At 41.6% G+C, this 13,504-nt stretch overlaps 1 long non-coding RNA gene across 1 annotated transcript in view; it reads right to left on the reverse strand.

Annotated features, from left to right (window-relative positions):
* Window positions 1-12,335, reverse strand: part of LOC110367584 — a 33,538-nt gene extending 21,203 nt beyond the window's left edge. Inside the window, exons 1-2 of the long non-coding RNA XR_002427574.2 lie at window positions 11,259-12,335; window positions 9,301-9,447 (exon numbers count right to left, since the gene is read on the reverse strand). This is a non-coding gene — a long non-coding RNA (uncharacterized LOC110367584). The remainder of the gene's footprint in view (window positions 1-9,300; window positions 9,448-11,258) is intronic.
* Window positions 12,336-13,504: the final 1,169 nt, after the last annotated feature.

The following is a 13,504-nucleotide window of genomic DNA, read 5'->3' on the forward strand; positions in this document are numbered from 1 at the left end:
GTCTGTGTGAAATTCGTCCGTCCATTTTCTTCCACTTAACCGGGGTCGGGTCGCGGGGGTAGCAGCTTCAGTAGGGAGGCCCAGACGTCCCTCTCCCTGGCCACTTGGGCCAGCTCCTCCGGGGGAATCCCAAGGCGTTCCCAGGCCAGCCGGGAGACATAGTCCCTCCAGCGTGTCCTGGGTCTTCCCCTGGGCCTCCTCCCGGTGAGACGTGCCCGGAACACCTCACCAGGGAGGTGTCCAGGAGGCATCCTAACCAGATGCCCAAGCCACCTCAACTGGCTCCTCTCGACGAGGAGGAGCAGCAGCTCCTCCCCGGATGACTGAGCTCCTCACCCTATCTCTAAGGGAGAGCCCAGACACACTAAGGAGAAAACTCATTTCGGCCGCTTGTTTCCGGGATCTCGTTCTTTCGGTCACGACCCAAAGTTTGTGATCATAGATGAGGGTAGGAACGTAAATCGACCGGTAAATCGAGAGCTTCGCCTTTTGGCTCAGCTCTCTCTTCACCACAACGGATCGGTACAGCGGCCGCTTCACAGCAGATGCCGCACCAATCCGCCTGTCGATCTCCCGCTCCATCTTCCCCTCATTCGTGAACAAGACCCCAAGATATTTGAACTTCTCCACTAGGGGCAGCACATCCTCCCCAACCTGGAGAAGGCACTCTACCCTTTTCCGGTTCAAGACCATGGTCTCGGATTTGGAGGCACTGATCCTCATCCTGGCCACTTCGCACTCGGCTGCGAACTGCTCTAGTGAGAGCTGTAGATCACGCCCTTATGAAGCCAATAGGACCACGTCATCCGCGAATAGCAGAGACGCAATCCTAAGGCCACCAAAATGGATCCCCTAAACACCTTGGCTGCGCCTAGAAATTCTGTCCATAAAAGTTATGAATAGAATCGGTGACAAAGGGCAGCCTTGGCAGAGTCCAACTCTCACCGGAAACGAGTCAGACTTACTGCCGGCAATGCGTACCAGGCTCTGACACCAGTCGTACAGAGACCTGACAGCTCTTATTAAAGGGCCCGGTACTCCATACTCCCAGAGTACCCCCCACAGGATCCCTCGGGGGACACGGTCGAATGCCTTCTCCAGATCCACAAAGCACAAAGTGTGAAATTCTCATGATACATTAACCTTGAGTAAAAATAGACTCAACTGTGGTTGTTTAGACCACAGTGATATTTTTCACATCTCTATGAAGCCAATTATTGCCTGTAAATGCCACACAGCAATGGTAGCATACTTACAGTTTGGCCCAAAAATATTAATACACTTGACAGATTTGTATGTGAAACAAATTTTATTTAATTAGGTGAGAGGGGTTTAGGAGCAATTTATGTCTGAAATTGCATAACTGATTTAAATCAAGTACAGCTCCACAGTTATAGAGTCTAAATGCAAACTTCTGGTATTTTTGTAAAGGTAAGGTAGAATATTATTTCCATTGGAACTATTATTGCAACTGTTACTATGCCTGATTTATTGGTGATTGCACAAAGAGAAAAGATCTTTTTTTTCAGCCTTGTACAAGTTCTTTTCTAAATAAACATTACAAAATACCATGAAAACCCTTTTGAAAACCTAGGAGAGGCTTCAGAGTTTATTGCTCAACATCTTGACTGTAACTAATAATAATAATAATACATTTTATTTCAAGCGCCTTTCAAAACACTCAAGATCACTGTACATGTAAAAACAATAAATGGTAAAAGCAGTCGTCATAATTAAAAGAAACAACACAAATTACACAGAGGAAAGTAATATAAAATCATAATGAAAAGGCAATCTTGAACATGTGGGTTTTGAGTTTTGATTTGAACATGGGTAAAGACTCTGTATTACAGATGTCAGGGGGGAGAGAATTCCAGAGTGTGGGCGCAGAACGAGAAAAAGCTCTGCTCCCCATGGTTTTAAGACGGGCTGAAGGAACAACTAAGTGAGTGGTAGAAGAAGATCTAAGTATGCGAGAGGGAGTAAAAATTTGAAGTAAATCAGAAAGGTATGGAGGGGAGAGATTGTGAATAACTTTAAAAGTAAGTAGGAGGATTTTGAACTGAATTCTATACTTCACAGGTAGCCAGTGGAGCTGCTGCAGGACTGGGGTGATGTGATGAAAAGAGGGGGTTCTAGAAATGATGCGAGCTGCTGAGTTTTCTACTGGCTGAAGCTTGTGAATGGATTTTTGAGGAAGACCAAAAAGAAGAGAATTACAGTAATCAATGCGGGAAGTGACCAAACTATGAACAAGAGTGCAGGTGGAGCTAGGGGAGAGAGAGGGGCGAAGGCGATTGATATTGTGTAAGTGAAAGTAAGCGGAGCGGGTAAGGTTGTTAAGGTGAGAGGAGAAGGACAAGGTACTATCAAGGATGACACCCAGACTCTTGACCTGAGGTGAGGGGGAGATTATGGAGTTGTCAAATGAAAGGGAGAAACTGTCAGCTTTGGCTAAAGTAGATTTTGTTCCCACTAAGAGGATTTCTGTCTTGTCATTATTCAATTTAAGAAAGTTGGAGGTGAACCTGGATTTTATTTCGGTTAAGCAGGAGATTAATGAAGGAGGTGGGAGTGAAGAGTTTGGTTTACAAGAAAGATAGAGGCTGTCATCCGCATAACAGTGAAAATGTATGCTAAATTTCCTAAAGATATTGCCAAGGGGTAGAATGTAGATGATAAAAAGTAGGGGTCCTAGAACAGAGCCTTGGGGAACACCGGTGGTAACTGGAGAGGAGTTGGAACGATATGACTTAATCTAAACAAACTGAGTGCGGCCAGAAAGATAGGATTGAAACCAGACTAGGGGAGTATGAGTGATGCCAATTGTATAAAGTCGATGGAGTAGGGTAGAGTGTTAAACTGTGTCGAAGGCTGCACTTAGATCAAGAAGAATGAGGATGGAAATTAGACCAGAGTCAGCTGCTATTAAAAGATCATTGATTATTTTTAAGAGGGCGGTTTCAGTGCTATGACGGGGACAGAAGCCAGACTGGAACTGTTCATAAAGGTTGTTGTGAGTTAAGTGAGAATGAAGTTGAGAAGCGACTGTTTTTTCCATTATTTTTTAAATAAAAGGTAAATTTGAAATTGGCCTGAGATTTTTGTAATTGTTGGGATCTAGTCCTGGTTTCTTCACAATAGGAGTGATAATAGCAGTTTTGAAAAGAGATGGAACAATTCCAGAACCAAGAGAGTAGTGAATGATGGCAGTTATGAAGGGGAGGAGAGCGTGGAGGCAGGATTTGACCAGGGCAGACGGAATAGGATCAAGTGGGCAGGTGGAAGATTTAGATTTGTTGATAAAATCAGAAATATCGGAGAGGGTAGGTAGATGAAAGCTGCAAAACGGCTGGCAGGGTGAAGGGGTTATAGGGGAAGGGGTTGACAGGATAGGAGACAGGCACTGGTGAATTGTTTTGATTTTATCATTGAAAAACTGCATTATAGAATTGCAGGTGTCAGTTGAGCATAGGTGGGGAGGAAAAGAAGCTGGGGATTTGAAAATATTGTTAAACACCAAAAACAGAGTCCGAGAATTACCTTCATGTGAGCAGATCAGGTTGGAATAGTAAGTGGATTTAGTTTTAGTGATTAGTTCTTTATATTGAGTTATCTGAGTTATATACATTTTGCTGTGAATTGTTAAACCGGTTTTCTTTTTAAGTCTTTCAAGTTGACGGCACTTAGCCTTCATGGTCCGGATTTCAGGGGTAAACTAGGGGGCGGAGTGGGAAAAGGTGACAGTCCGGGATTTTGTTGGGGCAAGGAGGTTCAAAATGTCATTTAAGCAGTTATTGTACTGAGATGTCAGTTTATCCGGTGAGGAAGAAGGATCCAGGATTAAAGTTCTTAGGATGAGTGAAGAGAGAGTGTCCAAGTTAATGTTCTTAATGTTCCGGTATGAAAGGAGCCGTGGGGTCTTAGCTGTGATGAGACAAGGGAAAATGCTGAATAAAAGGAGGAAATGATCAGATATGTAACTGCAACAAATCTGGATGAAATCAGTTAAGGCATATTTGTTCCACAAAGGTTTTAGTGTGCCAAGTGGCGCTGTGATCTTGGCACAATCAAAACTGTGCCCAATGAAGAATCATGAAGAATCACAATCAGAATCAAGTTGAATCGCCAAGTAGGTTTGCACTTACAAGGAGTTTGACTTGGTGTTGATGGTGCAGACAAAAAATAAGAATACAGTAAAATAATCAATAATCTGTGTGTTTTTAACCTAATAAAAGGGACCTTGGTCAAATAAAAGTACACAGGTTTGGCTCATAACATCTACCCCATGTGCCATCAAAATATACCATTTTGCACACTATAAAATCAATAAATGAGGATAAAAGGAGCCAAATTGTATAATTTTGTCTCCAATTACAGTAATGTTATTGAAAAAAGACATGTCAACAAAAACAAAAAACTCTGAAAACTTATGCAAAAATATATGAAAAAATATATAACTGAAATTTATAACCAGTTAAATCAAGCCCAAAACGGTAGTCAAGCTCCCTTAAATCATTTCCACATAAACAAGCCTGCAGCCTCTTTCTTCTGGTGAAATAAGTGCGACATTAATGAAATAGTTGACATGCCATGTAAAGTTCCTGGAAATGATTCTGTCCCATTACAAGCAATTAGTTTTATAAAAAGAAATAGTCCGGATCACAACTTCCTTTTAGAACTGGAAGTGTGCTGTGTAGCTCATTATTTACAGTTAGCTTGCTGCGTATTAGCGCACAGTGATGGGACATTAGATTTTTTTCACTCACAAAAGTGACTTGAGTTTTTGAGTCACTTAGTCACTATAGTTTAACATTATTAAATATTGTCCATTGCAGATAAAAAAAATAAACCATATAATTTTCCACATCTGAGATTTTGTTTCATAGATGACAAAAATTTGCTTTTTTGCGGAAGCATGCAAACAGCAGTGATTCATACCCTGAAGTTGTAATTTATCTGCACAATAAACAATTGAATAAGCTAAAAATGTATTAGCACTATGATTTCCCGAATAATCTGTACATTGTCATTTTTGCACTACAGGAGCAGACTGCAGAGAGCAGGCAGCAGACTTTCAGGCAACGGACGGGCTTTCCCGCCGCCAGAGAGTGCTGCTGCTAAGCTGACTTGTTAACTCAGAGACTCGTCTCGGCTTCAGCTGCACTGATGAGCTGATCCGCCTCTACTCGATCGGGCTGTTTGTTGGTTTTGTGAGTGGAATCAGATTCCAGCTAGTAGCTGGGTGTTTCATTGATAGCTTAGATCGGGAAGGCAAAAGGGAGTTGAACTGAAATAACAAACCTCAGGTGTAGCTTTTCCCAGTGACATGTTGTCTGGTCTTTTCACTCCACTAAGTGTAGCAAGGGGAGTAGATTATGTAATGGGTTAATAGAGATGACAAATGGTGAGTCATCAGTCTGTAAAGTGACTCACAGGTTTTGAACGACTCAACTATGAGCACTACTCAGCGCTCATAGTTATGTTATTGCACTTACTTCCTTTACTTTGTCAGGAACAGTGCTACAAGGATGTGTAATGCATCATTGGACAAGTAAGACTCTCAAGTTTCATATAACACTGGATATGACAGATTGAAGCAAGAAGATTGGTGTCTTTTGTAGCTGCTTTTTCTGAAGAAGCTTTGAAGCTTTGCTTGAATCGTAGGCATTCGGACTTCGCTGAGTTTTTCTGAAAATATGTGAGTCGCCGTAATTGACAAAGACTCCTGTACAGGAGGCCTCCAATTTCAGCCTGTTTGCTGTGTTTGGAAATTCCAATTTTATTTTGTTGATGAGCTCCTTGTTTTTGATGTTGGAAGGTCTCTTCACCATAACCTTACACTGTAACTCCCTCCACAGATTGTTCATTCGGGACTTTGGCTGGGACACTCCAAATTATCAAAAGCCTACTGCTGGAAAGATTAAAAGACTTATTTAAGCTTGAACCCAAATAATGTACTTTTTATGTTATTGAAGATTAATTCATGCAGAAAGGAAGTAAAACAAGAATATTTCCAAGGAGCAATTTCCATCCTTCTTGAAGTGTTGAAGCAACATGTAGTAAACAGCAACGGTTGGGGGAGGGCGTACACAGTGCTACTCTATGCTCTATTCAACTGTAGGACACACTCCAACACTTTCTCTGCCATTTAATTATAGGTACTTTAGTTTGATAATTTGTTTTTGTAATTTTGAAATCTCAACATTTTGCAACCTTGGTACAGCTTCGACAAGTAACCAATCAATGCCTTTCTGTCTGTAACTAATGACTCACTTTATTAGTTTTCTTGTATTTGAATTTTAGGAGCTTCTAGTCAGAAATATGTGATAGCTAGAGAGCTTTCAGTTGGCCCATTTGTTTTTCCTTCTGTGTGGTAATTGGTTTTGCTCGTTACAGACCCAGTGGCACCTGTGTAGTAGGTGTGACTGGGTATAAAGGTGCTCCAACACAGTCGTAGGGACGCTTGCTCTTCTCCTCTGTCTCCTTCATTGAGATTGGTTTGAAAATGGGGTAATGTTTTTGCTTACAGTTTTTTGGTTATTTGGTTCTAAATTCTTATCATACTTCAAGATGCAAGATATTTTTTCTATTGATCTAACCCTTTTTTTTCCTTTTACACTGAACTTTTTTAGTTAAATAAAATTGAACAAGTTAAGTTTTGTCTGTGAAGTCTCCTTTTGCTGGCAACTATGAGCCAGGTTGGTAACAAATGCAAGAATGTCCTCTGAAATCAGAAATCTGAAACCTAAACTTCAGTATCCAATAGGGCCACTGTGCATGTGATACATGAGAAAAAAATGCTGGTATAACTATTTTATTATTATTATTTATTATTTTAGTAGCGCCAGTCAGTCTGTAAAATAATAAATATAAAGCAAACATAGTGCTGTTAATATCTACCTATCTTAAAGCATTACATCCCTTTAGTGCTCGGGTGTATAAAATGGAGAGAAATACGTTGTTGGTGTCTTTTATTGCTTCTAATTGCTAGCTCCACAAAAATTAGCAAATCCCACTGGTTTTCCGACTTCCTAGCCGAACACAGCCAACTCGGATAGGAGTTCTGACTTCTGATGCAGATCAAATGCAGGATAAAAGCAACTTGCGATAGTGGGTGTTAGCTGCAATATTCGTCTTTGCCGCTAGATGTGGATAAAACTGGTCTTTTAGGACCAAATGCAAGACAAAAGCAACTTGCGATAGTGGGTGTTAGCTGCAATATTCGTCTTGGCCGCTAGATGTGGATAAAACTGGTCAAATGCAGGACAGATCAAATGCAGGACAAAAGCAACTTGCGATAGTGGGTGTTAGCTGCAATATTCGTCTTGGCCGCTAGATGTGGAAAAAACTGGTCTTTTAGGTTTGGTCAAGCAACGAATAACTTCAAACGTCTTTTCTGGAGCAGCTACACTGTTTAGTAGCATTTTTCGAACAGTTCTAGTCACAGTGTGATTACCACAATCAGCTGGTACGTTAAGCTTTCCTCATGCCTATGTTCTCCTTGCTGCATCCTCATCTCTGCAGACTGCAGGGAGAGGAGGGTTTGCATATATTATGTCTTCTTTTGTTCTTTGCTGTCAGTTCATTGTCAAACAAAAAGAAATGGAAAAAGGTGAGAGCGCTGTACGGGAAAGGGGGTAGAGAATGAATAGGTCTTAATGTGACACAAGTACTGGGGTAGGTAGGAACGGTGGGCTTCTCCACCCCCTGTTCCCTTCTCTTTCCCTCTCTATAGTCATTCTTATCTTTTATTGTCTGTCTAAAGCCAGGTGCTGCTTATCCAGCCTCCAGCACATATTATCCTACCCCTCCACCCCCATCCCACTTATCTCTCACCTTCTTGTCACAAACTCAGAGTTTGACATATGAACACACATGCACCGCTTCAACCTGGAATCCCCCCATCGTTCTTCACTTTTTTTCCTCTGCCACATCACTGTCTTCCCATCGTACCAGCTCTCCGTCTCTCTAGGACCGCCTCAGGCAGCTGGTGGGCTGTGACCTATCCTATCGCTGTTCTAGGATCAAGCCTGTCATATACACATGGCAGGTAGGCAGACAGGTGGGCAGATAGACAGGCGGGTGGAAACTCATCAGCTTCAGATACGTATCTTAACTCCAGCCTGAGAATCATAATCCATCCGCAGTCAGCTGCTGAAACAGCCAGGAGGAGGAACAGACAAATCCATACAGCTTAAACCGCCCAAAATCTTTACAAAGTTTACTTTTGAGAAGTAATTTATCAGTTTTGCTTCACTGCAACGCATCCTGTGTTTATTGACATTTTTGTCAAGCGGTTAGTGATCTTTGAAATTCCCTTTGAACATTTAGGATGTCCTTTTGTCCTCGGCTGGGTTCATTCGCACATTTCATGGCAGAATGAAATACATCTGTGCGGGATTTGAGGAGCTTCGCTGATTCGTTCTTCTACCTTGCACTAAATTTTGCAGTAGAAAAGCAATCCTTGAATATTAACTCCTTTTTTACATTTTGAGCACAAGTGTAGTAGCTGCTGGCAGTATCAAGAGGGAGGGAGGATAACAAGGCTGCCTGAGCCAAGCGCTCCGTCCTGATTTAGAATTAGATCTATTTCTGTTCACCCTCCAGCCCCGCCGGGAAATTTTCAAATCTGCCATGGACTGTATGTACATGCTTGGGGAACTGAAAAAGAGAGCAAAAAAGATAGGGTAAAATAAAGAAAAAGAAATGATCAGAATTATTTCCGTGAAAATTTCTAATTACCACACAGAGTTGGCAATACGGTTTTCCTAAGAACTGTAATTCCAATTTAGTCCAAAGCGAAATTAGTTAGCTTCAGCTCGGATGGGGATTGAGAAAGGAATAAAGAGATGGAAAAGTGGGAAAAGTGCACAGGAGGCTTTGCAGGCTTGGAAAAGAGTGGCCTGGTGGGGAAAAGATTCAAGCTGTGGTCAGTAATTCTTAACCAGAGCACGTACCGGCTGAGCCAAGCTCAGCCTTTGGCACAAACGTGGATCAACACACACACACACACACACACACACACACACACACACACACACACACACACACACACACACACACACACACACACACACACACACACAGAAATGACACTAACACAATCTCAGCTCCATATCTGATCCTGCGGGCATCCAAATGTCACCACTGATACCTTTGACCTCCTGTTAATGCAAACACACGCTCTTTGCACCATTGTCTCTAGCTCCACATGCAAACTCACAGACACAAAAAGACAGACTACAAAAGAAAAGTTTGACACAATCTCTCTGTCGACTAAAGATGACAAACACTCACCTCAGAGTGTGAGCTGCTGCTGCATCGGTATGACCGTCTGAATCCTCACACTCACACATCCACTTGTGGCAAGTGCCCACACACGTGCACACTCCACAGCGAGGTGTGTTTGTATGTGTGAGGACAACTGGGCTGGACTGAATGAAGCTGTGGAGCAGGAGAAGGAGCATGAAAAGGAGGAGGAGAGAGATGCATGGTTGGGTGGGAAAGAGAGAATGGAGAGAAAATAAGACTGTGAATAACGTAATACGGTACAAGATTATAAAAAAAAGCAGTGGCTGAAAAACTGGCTTATAAACCAGAAACCTGTTGGAGTTCCAATTTTGTTATTATTTGTGTAAGAGAATGAATATAGAACATGGTTTGATTTTTTTCTGTGTGAGTTCTCTGTTTATTCCCAGAGACTTGGTGCGTTTCCTGTTTTATTTTTTCAAGTCGTCCATGTATGTCTTAATCTCCTTTAATGGGCCCACATGTGGCCAACATGACTACACATTCCAGATCTTCCCACTTAAACACCTCCTCTCCACCTTCCCCATCTTCACCTCAACAAGTCCCTACCTCATGTGAGACCATACAGATGAGTTCTACCTATTCTGGAAATGAACCGCTTACAGAAACAAATCCTCACAAGATGATGAGTGAATTGCAAATTTGAAGCTCAGCTTTCTGTGGGAATATATGTGTACCTTTTATTACAATATTTTATATAAAGTGTGACCCCTGACTAATTAGTACCTTCAATTACAACCCGCATGTAGCCACTACGTCCCAATCTATTTCCATTTCGGACCCATCATGAAATCGTTTGTACCCACAAATTGGATCTCAGTTTATTTAAAAACATAGTTAGCCATATGTGATAATTTATTCAGATAAATTACAAACATATTTAAATTTCTTGTTTTTTTACTGATTGTGATTACAGTCTCATTTGGACTCCTCTACTCTTGCAAAATATAAGAGATTATGACCTCGGATTAAACCTAAAACCTTAAACTTAAAAACTAGTTTCACTGATACATAACAGTTATTCATGTCACAAAGGAAAATTTCATTACAGAAGGGAATTAGCAAATTATAGAAAATTATTTTAAATCATCACTTTTCAAAGTTAGTACAAAAAATTCCTGTGGAAACCTATTTGTATTTGAAAAAAGTTGTGTCTGAAAGCAGCAAAAGTACTAAAGAATGAAATGGTGAAAGAGGCAAAACAAGCAGCACCAGAAATATGGATGCGAGGATGAATGCCGCCTCTTTCAGACCACAGTACAACACAATGTTATTTAAACCACACAGAACTTGGGGAAGTCCTGCAAAACCAACTACTAATAATGCCAAAACACAAAAGCAATTCAATCAAGTATTTTCTGTTCATGACGACTCAAATAAACCGATCTAAAGATTTCTGCTGCAGGTACAACTCTAACATTGAGAGAAATACCCAACTGCAGCACTGCAAACACTCTGTGTTCCAGGTGTGCAAGTGTGTAATTGTGTTTTTGTGCCGTGCAGCCTCCATCGTCTGGCTTCAGCAGAGAAATGCCAATCTCCATGTCCAATTATTTGCCTCTCAAAGGCAAACAGATGGGGTGAGCTGGGAAAATACAGCACATGGGGTAGAAAGGAGAACTAGTTAGACTTACAGAAAGTGAAAACACAGAGGGATTCTTTGAGGGTCTGCACAGGGGGGAATTAATTAGAATAAAAAAAGGCATAGTGGGGGGGGGGGGGAGGCTTGTCTTCACCGAGTCCTGGAAATGGCTTCACAATTAGTCAAAGTCCCAAACAGAGCCTGTGGATACAACTCAGCGGAGACAGAGAGAGGCAGCTGGAGAAAGGGAGATGAAAACCCAAATGAGAAATGCCAAAAGGGACAGAAGAGTTGAAGTTGTTAGAGAAATGATGGGGAAGAGAATGTCATAAATATTTTTTTCTTTCATTTTGAGTTTTCGTACCCTCTTGAGGCAATCACTGCCTGTCCTGTTTTCTCAGCCCTGTTAATCTTCTCCTCTTCTTTTCTTTCTTCTTCTCCCTCCTTCTTCCCTCCGCTGTTTGGGATATTCCATCAAAGAAGACTAGCTCTTTGCGGACGCAGGCATCGCTGTGCTCCACACACGCTCCAGACTTTACTATCTTCTCTTTTTTGGCTTGGTTTTCTCTTTCGTCTTTTTCACTTGTCGACCGGAGTATGTTTCTTTCTTCTCGGCAGCGATGACACATGGTGTGGGGGGATAAGGACATGGAGGAGTGAAAGGAAGGACCAAGAGCGCAACAGGGAAATTAATGAATAAGAGCAAAGGAGAAAAAAATCAAGGGAGGGATGTAGCAAGTGTGGGTAGATGGAGCAGCAAGCGGGGAATGACGGGAAGAGGCAGGTGGAATGGGTAGTGACACATCGCGGAGGTGTGTGTCTGTGCGTGTGAGTATGTCAGAGCACGGGGGCTGTCCCTCCAGCCGACACACCAACAATGAGGAGGAGGTGGTGAAGTAAAGGAGGACTGGATGGCTGGATGGGTGGCTGGATGGATGGATGGATAGATGGATGCTGCAGATGGAAGGAGTGATTCAACACTGTGCCACCTTTTCTTCCCTGTGCATTCACACACTAAAACTATCTCACATGTACTTTGTCCAGTTCATTATCATTCACTGGATTTCGCCATGACGTGCATGGCTAAACTACTCATGGAGACGAGCCCGGCACTGAACTGAATCTTAATAGATGAGATGGAGAGGATGATAAAGAGGAGGAGGATGAAGAGAGAGGAGTGTCTTAGACAAGCAGATGTTCTCACTACATCTTTTGTTCTGTTGACTGTGTGTCTATGGAAGTAAGTCTTTGTGTCCAGTGTGTGTACATGGGCGCAAGTTTGAGCATTGGCTCTTCTTAGGGTGAATCAACTAAAAAGCTGCATATAAGTATCTGCTATAGAAAAGAGTCCTGAATCTATTTTTGAAACACAAATAATTAATAATGACAATCTTTATTTGTCATTGCCACCTTGAACATTCTAGTAAAAAATGTCAGCTACATTTAACCCATCCCTTGGGGAGCAGTGGGCTGCCCAGGAATATTCTGGGGCTAAGGGTCTTGCTCAGGGACCCAGAGTGGTAGTGTGCAGGATTTAAACCTGGGACTCTGCAACCTTCCCAGGACACATATGCCCTGCTCTAACCACTTTAGGCCACCACTCCACCTTCTAATTGCTTGTAGCCAAAAACTTCTCAGAACAAACAGGGAAACGGGTGCAAAGATCTGAACATTTTCCCAAACGGTCCATGCCTCTGTGTTTGACAGACAGCTCAGATGTGCTTTTTAAAAGTATTTAGTGTCACCCAGGTTGTTTTTTTACAAAATTGAAATCAGTCAAGTCAACATTGATGAATATACTGTGAGATTGACTCAGAGGTTTTGTTTTTGTGATGCAGAGTTCTCAGTGTGTGAGAAAATCAAGGGAACAATATGGTTTGTTGGATGTTAAAAACAAATGATTGTGACTCTACAAAGAATGCTTTGTATTTCAACATAAGCTATTGTTGTGTGTGTTTTTTTATTTGATCTTGTGGCATATTAGAGTGTTGTGTGTTTCCAAGAAACCCTGCACTCTTTTTATGTAATTCAATACTTTACATTCACAAATGTTGTTCTGTATTGTATAAGTCATTTCATGCAATACCTACATTTTTTTAGAAATAGCAATTGAAGATGCCAGTCGAGGGCATAACTATACTTTAGATCCATGGTCGTATGGTACAATTAGTCTGCATGTATTTGGGCTGTCTTTAGTAGTACTTAGAAAGAAATAAGGCTATTACTCAGTTTTTGGATCAGTTGTCAGACTTCTTATCCGATTTGGTGATAAACACTGACAAGGTTATTATAGTGGGGGATTTTAACATTCATGTTGACACAGAATGTGATAACCTTAGTGTAGCCTTTAAACTATCCTAGATTCAATTGGTTTTGCTCAAAATGTGCATAAACAGACGCACTCTTGGCTCCATACTTTAGACCTTGTGCTGACATATGGCATTGATTGTGAAGAATTAACAGTATTTCCTCACAACCCTGTCCTATCTGATAATTTTTTAATAACATTTGAGTTTAATCTAACTAAGTGTCTAAGAGGGTTCCATTATAGTAGATCTTTATCGGACAATGCTGCATCAAACTTTAAAGAGTCTGCCCCCCCCCCCCCAA

Source organism: Fundulus heteroclitus, unplaced genomic scaffold (genome assembly GCF_011125445.2).
Source record: "Fundulus heteroclitus isolate FHET01 unplaced genomic scaffold, MU-UCD_Fhet_4.1 scaffold_88, whole genome shotgun sequence".
NCBI classification, from domain to species: Eukaryota; Metazoa; Chordata; class Actinopteri; order Cyprinodontiformes; family Fundulidae; genus Fundulus; species Fundulus heteroclitus.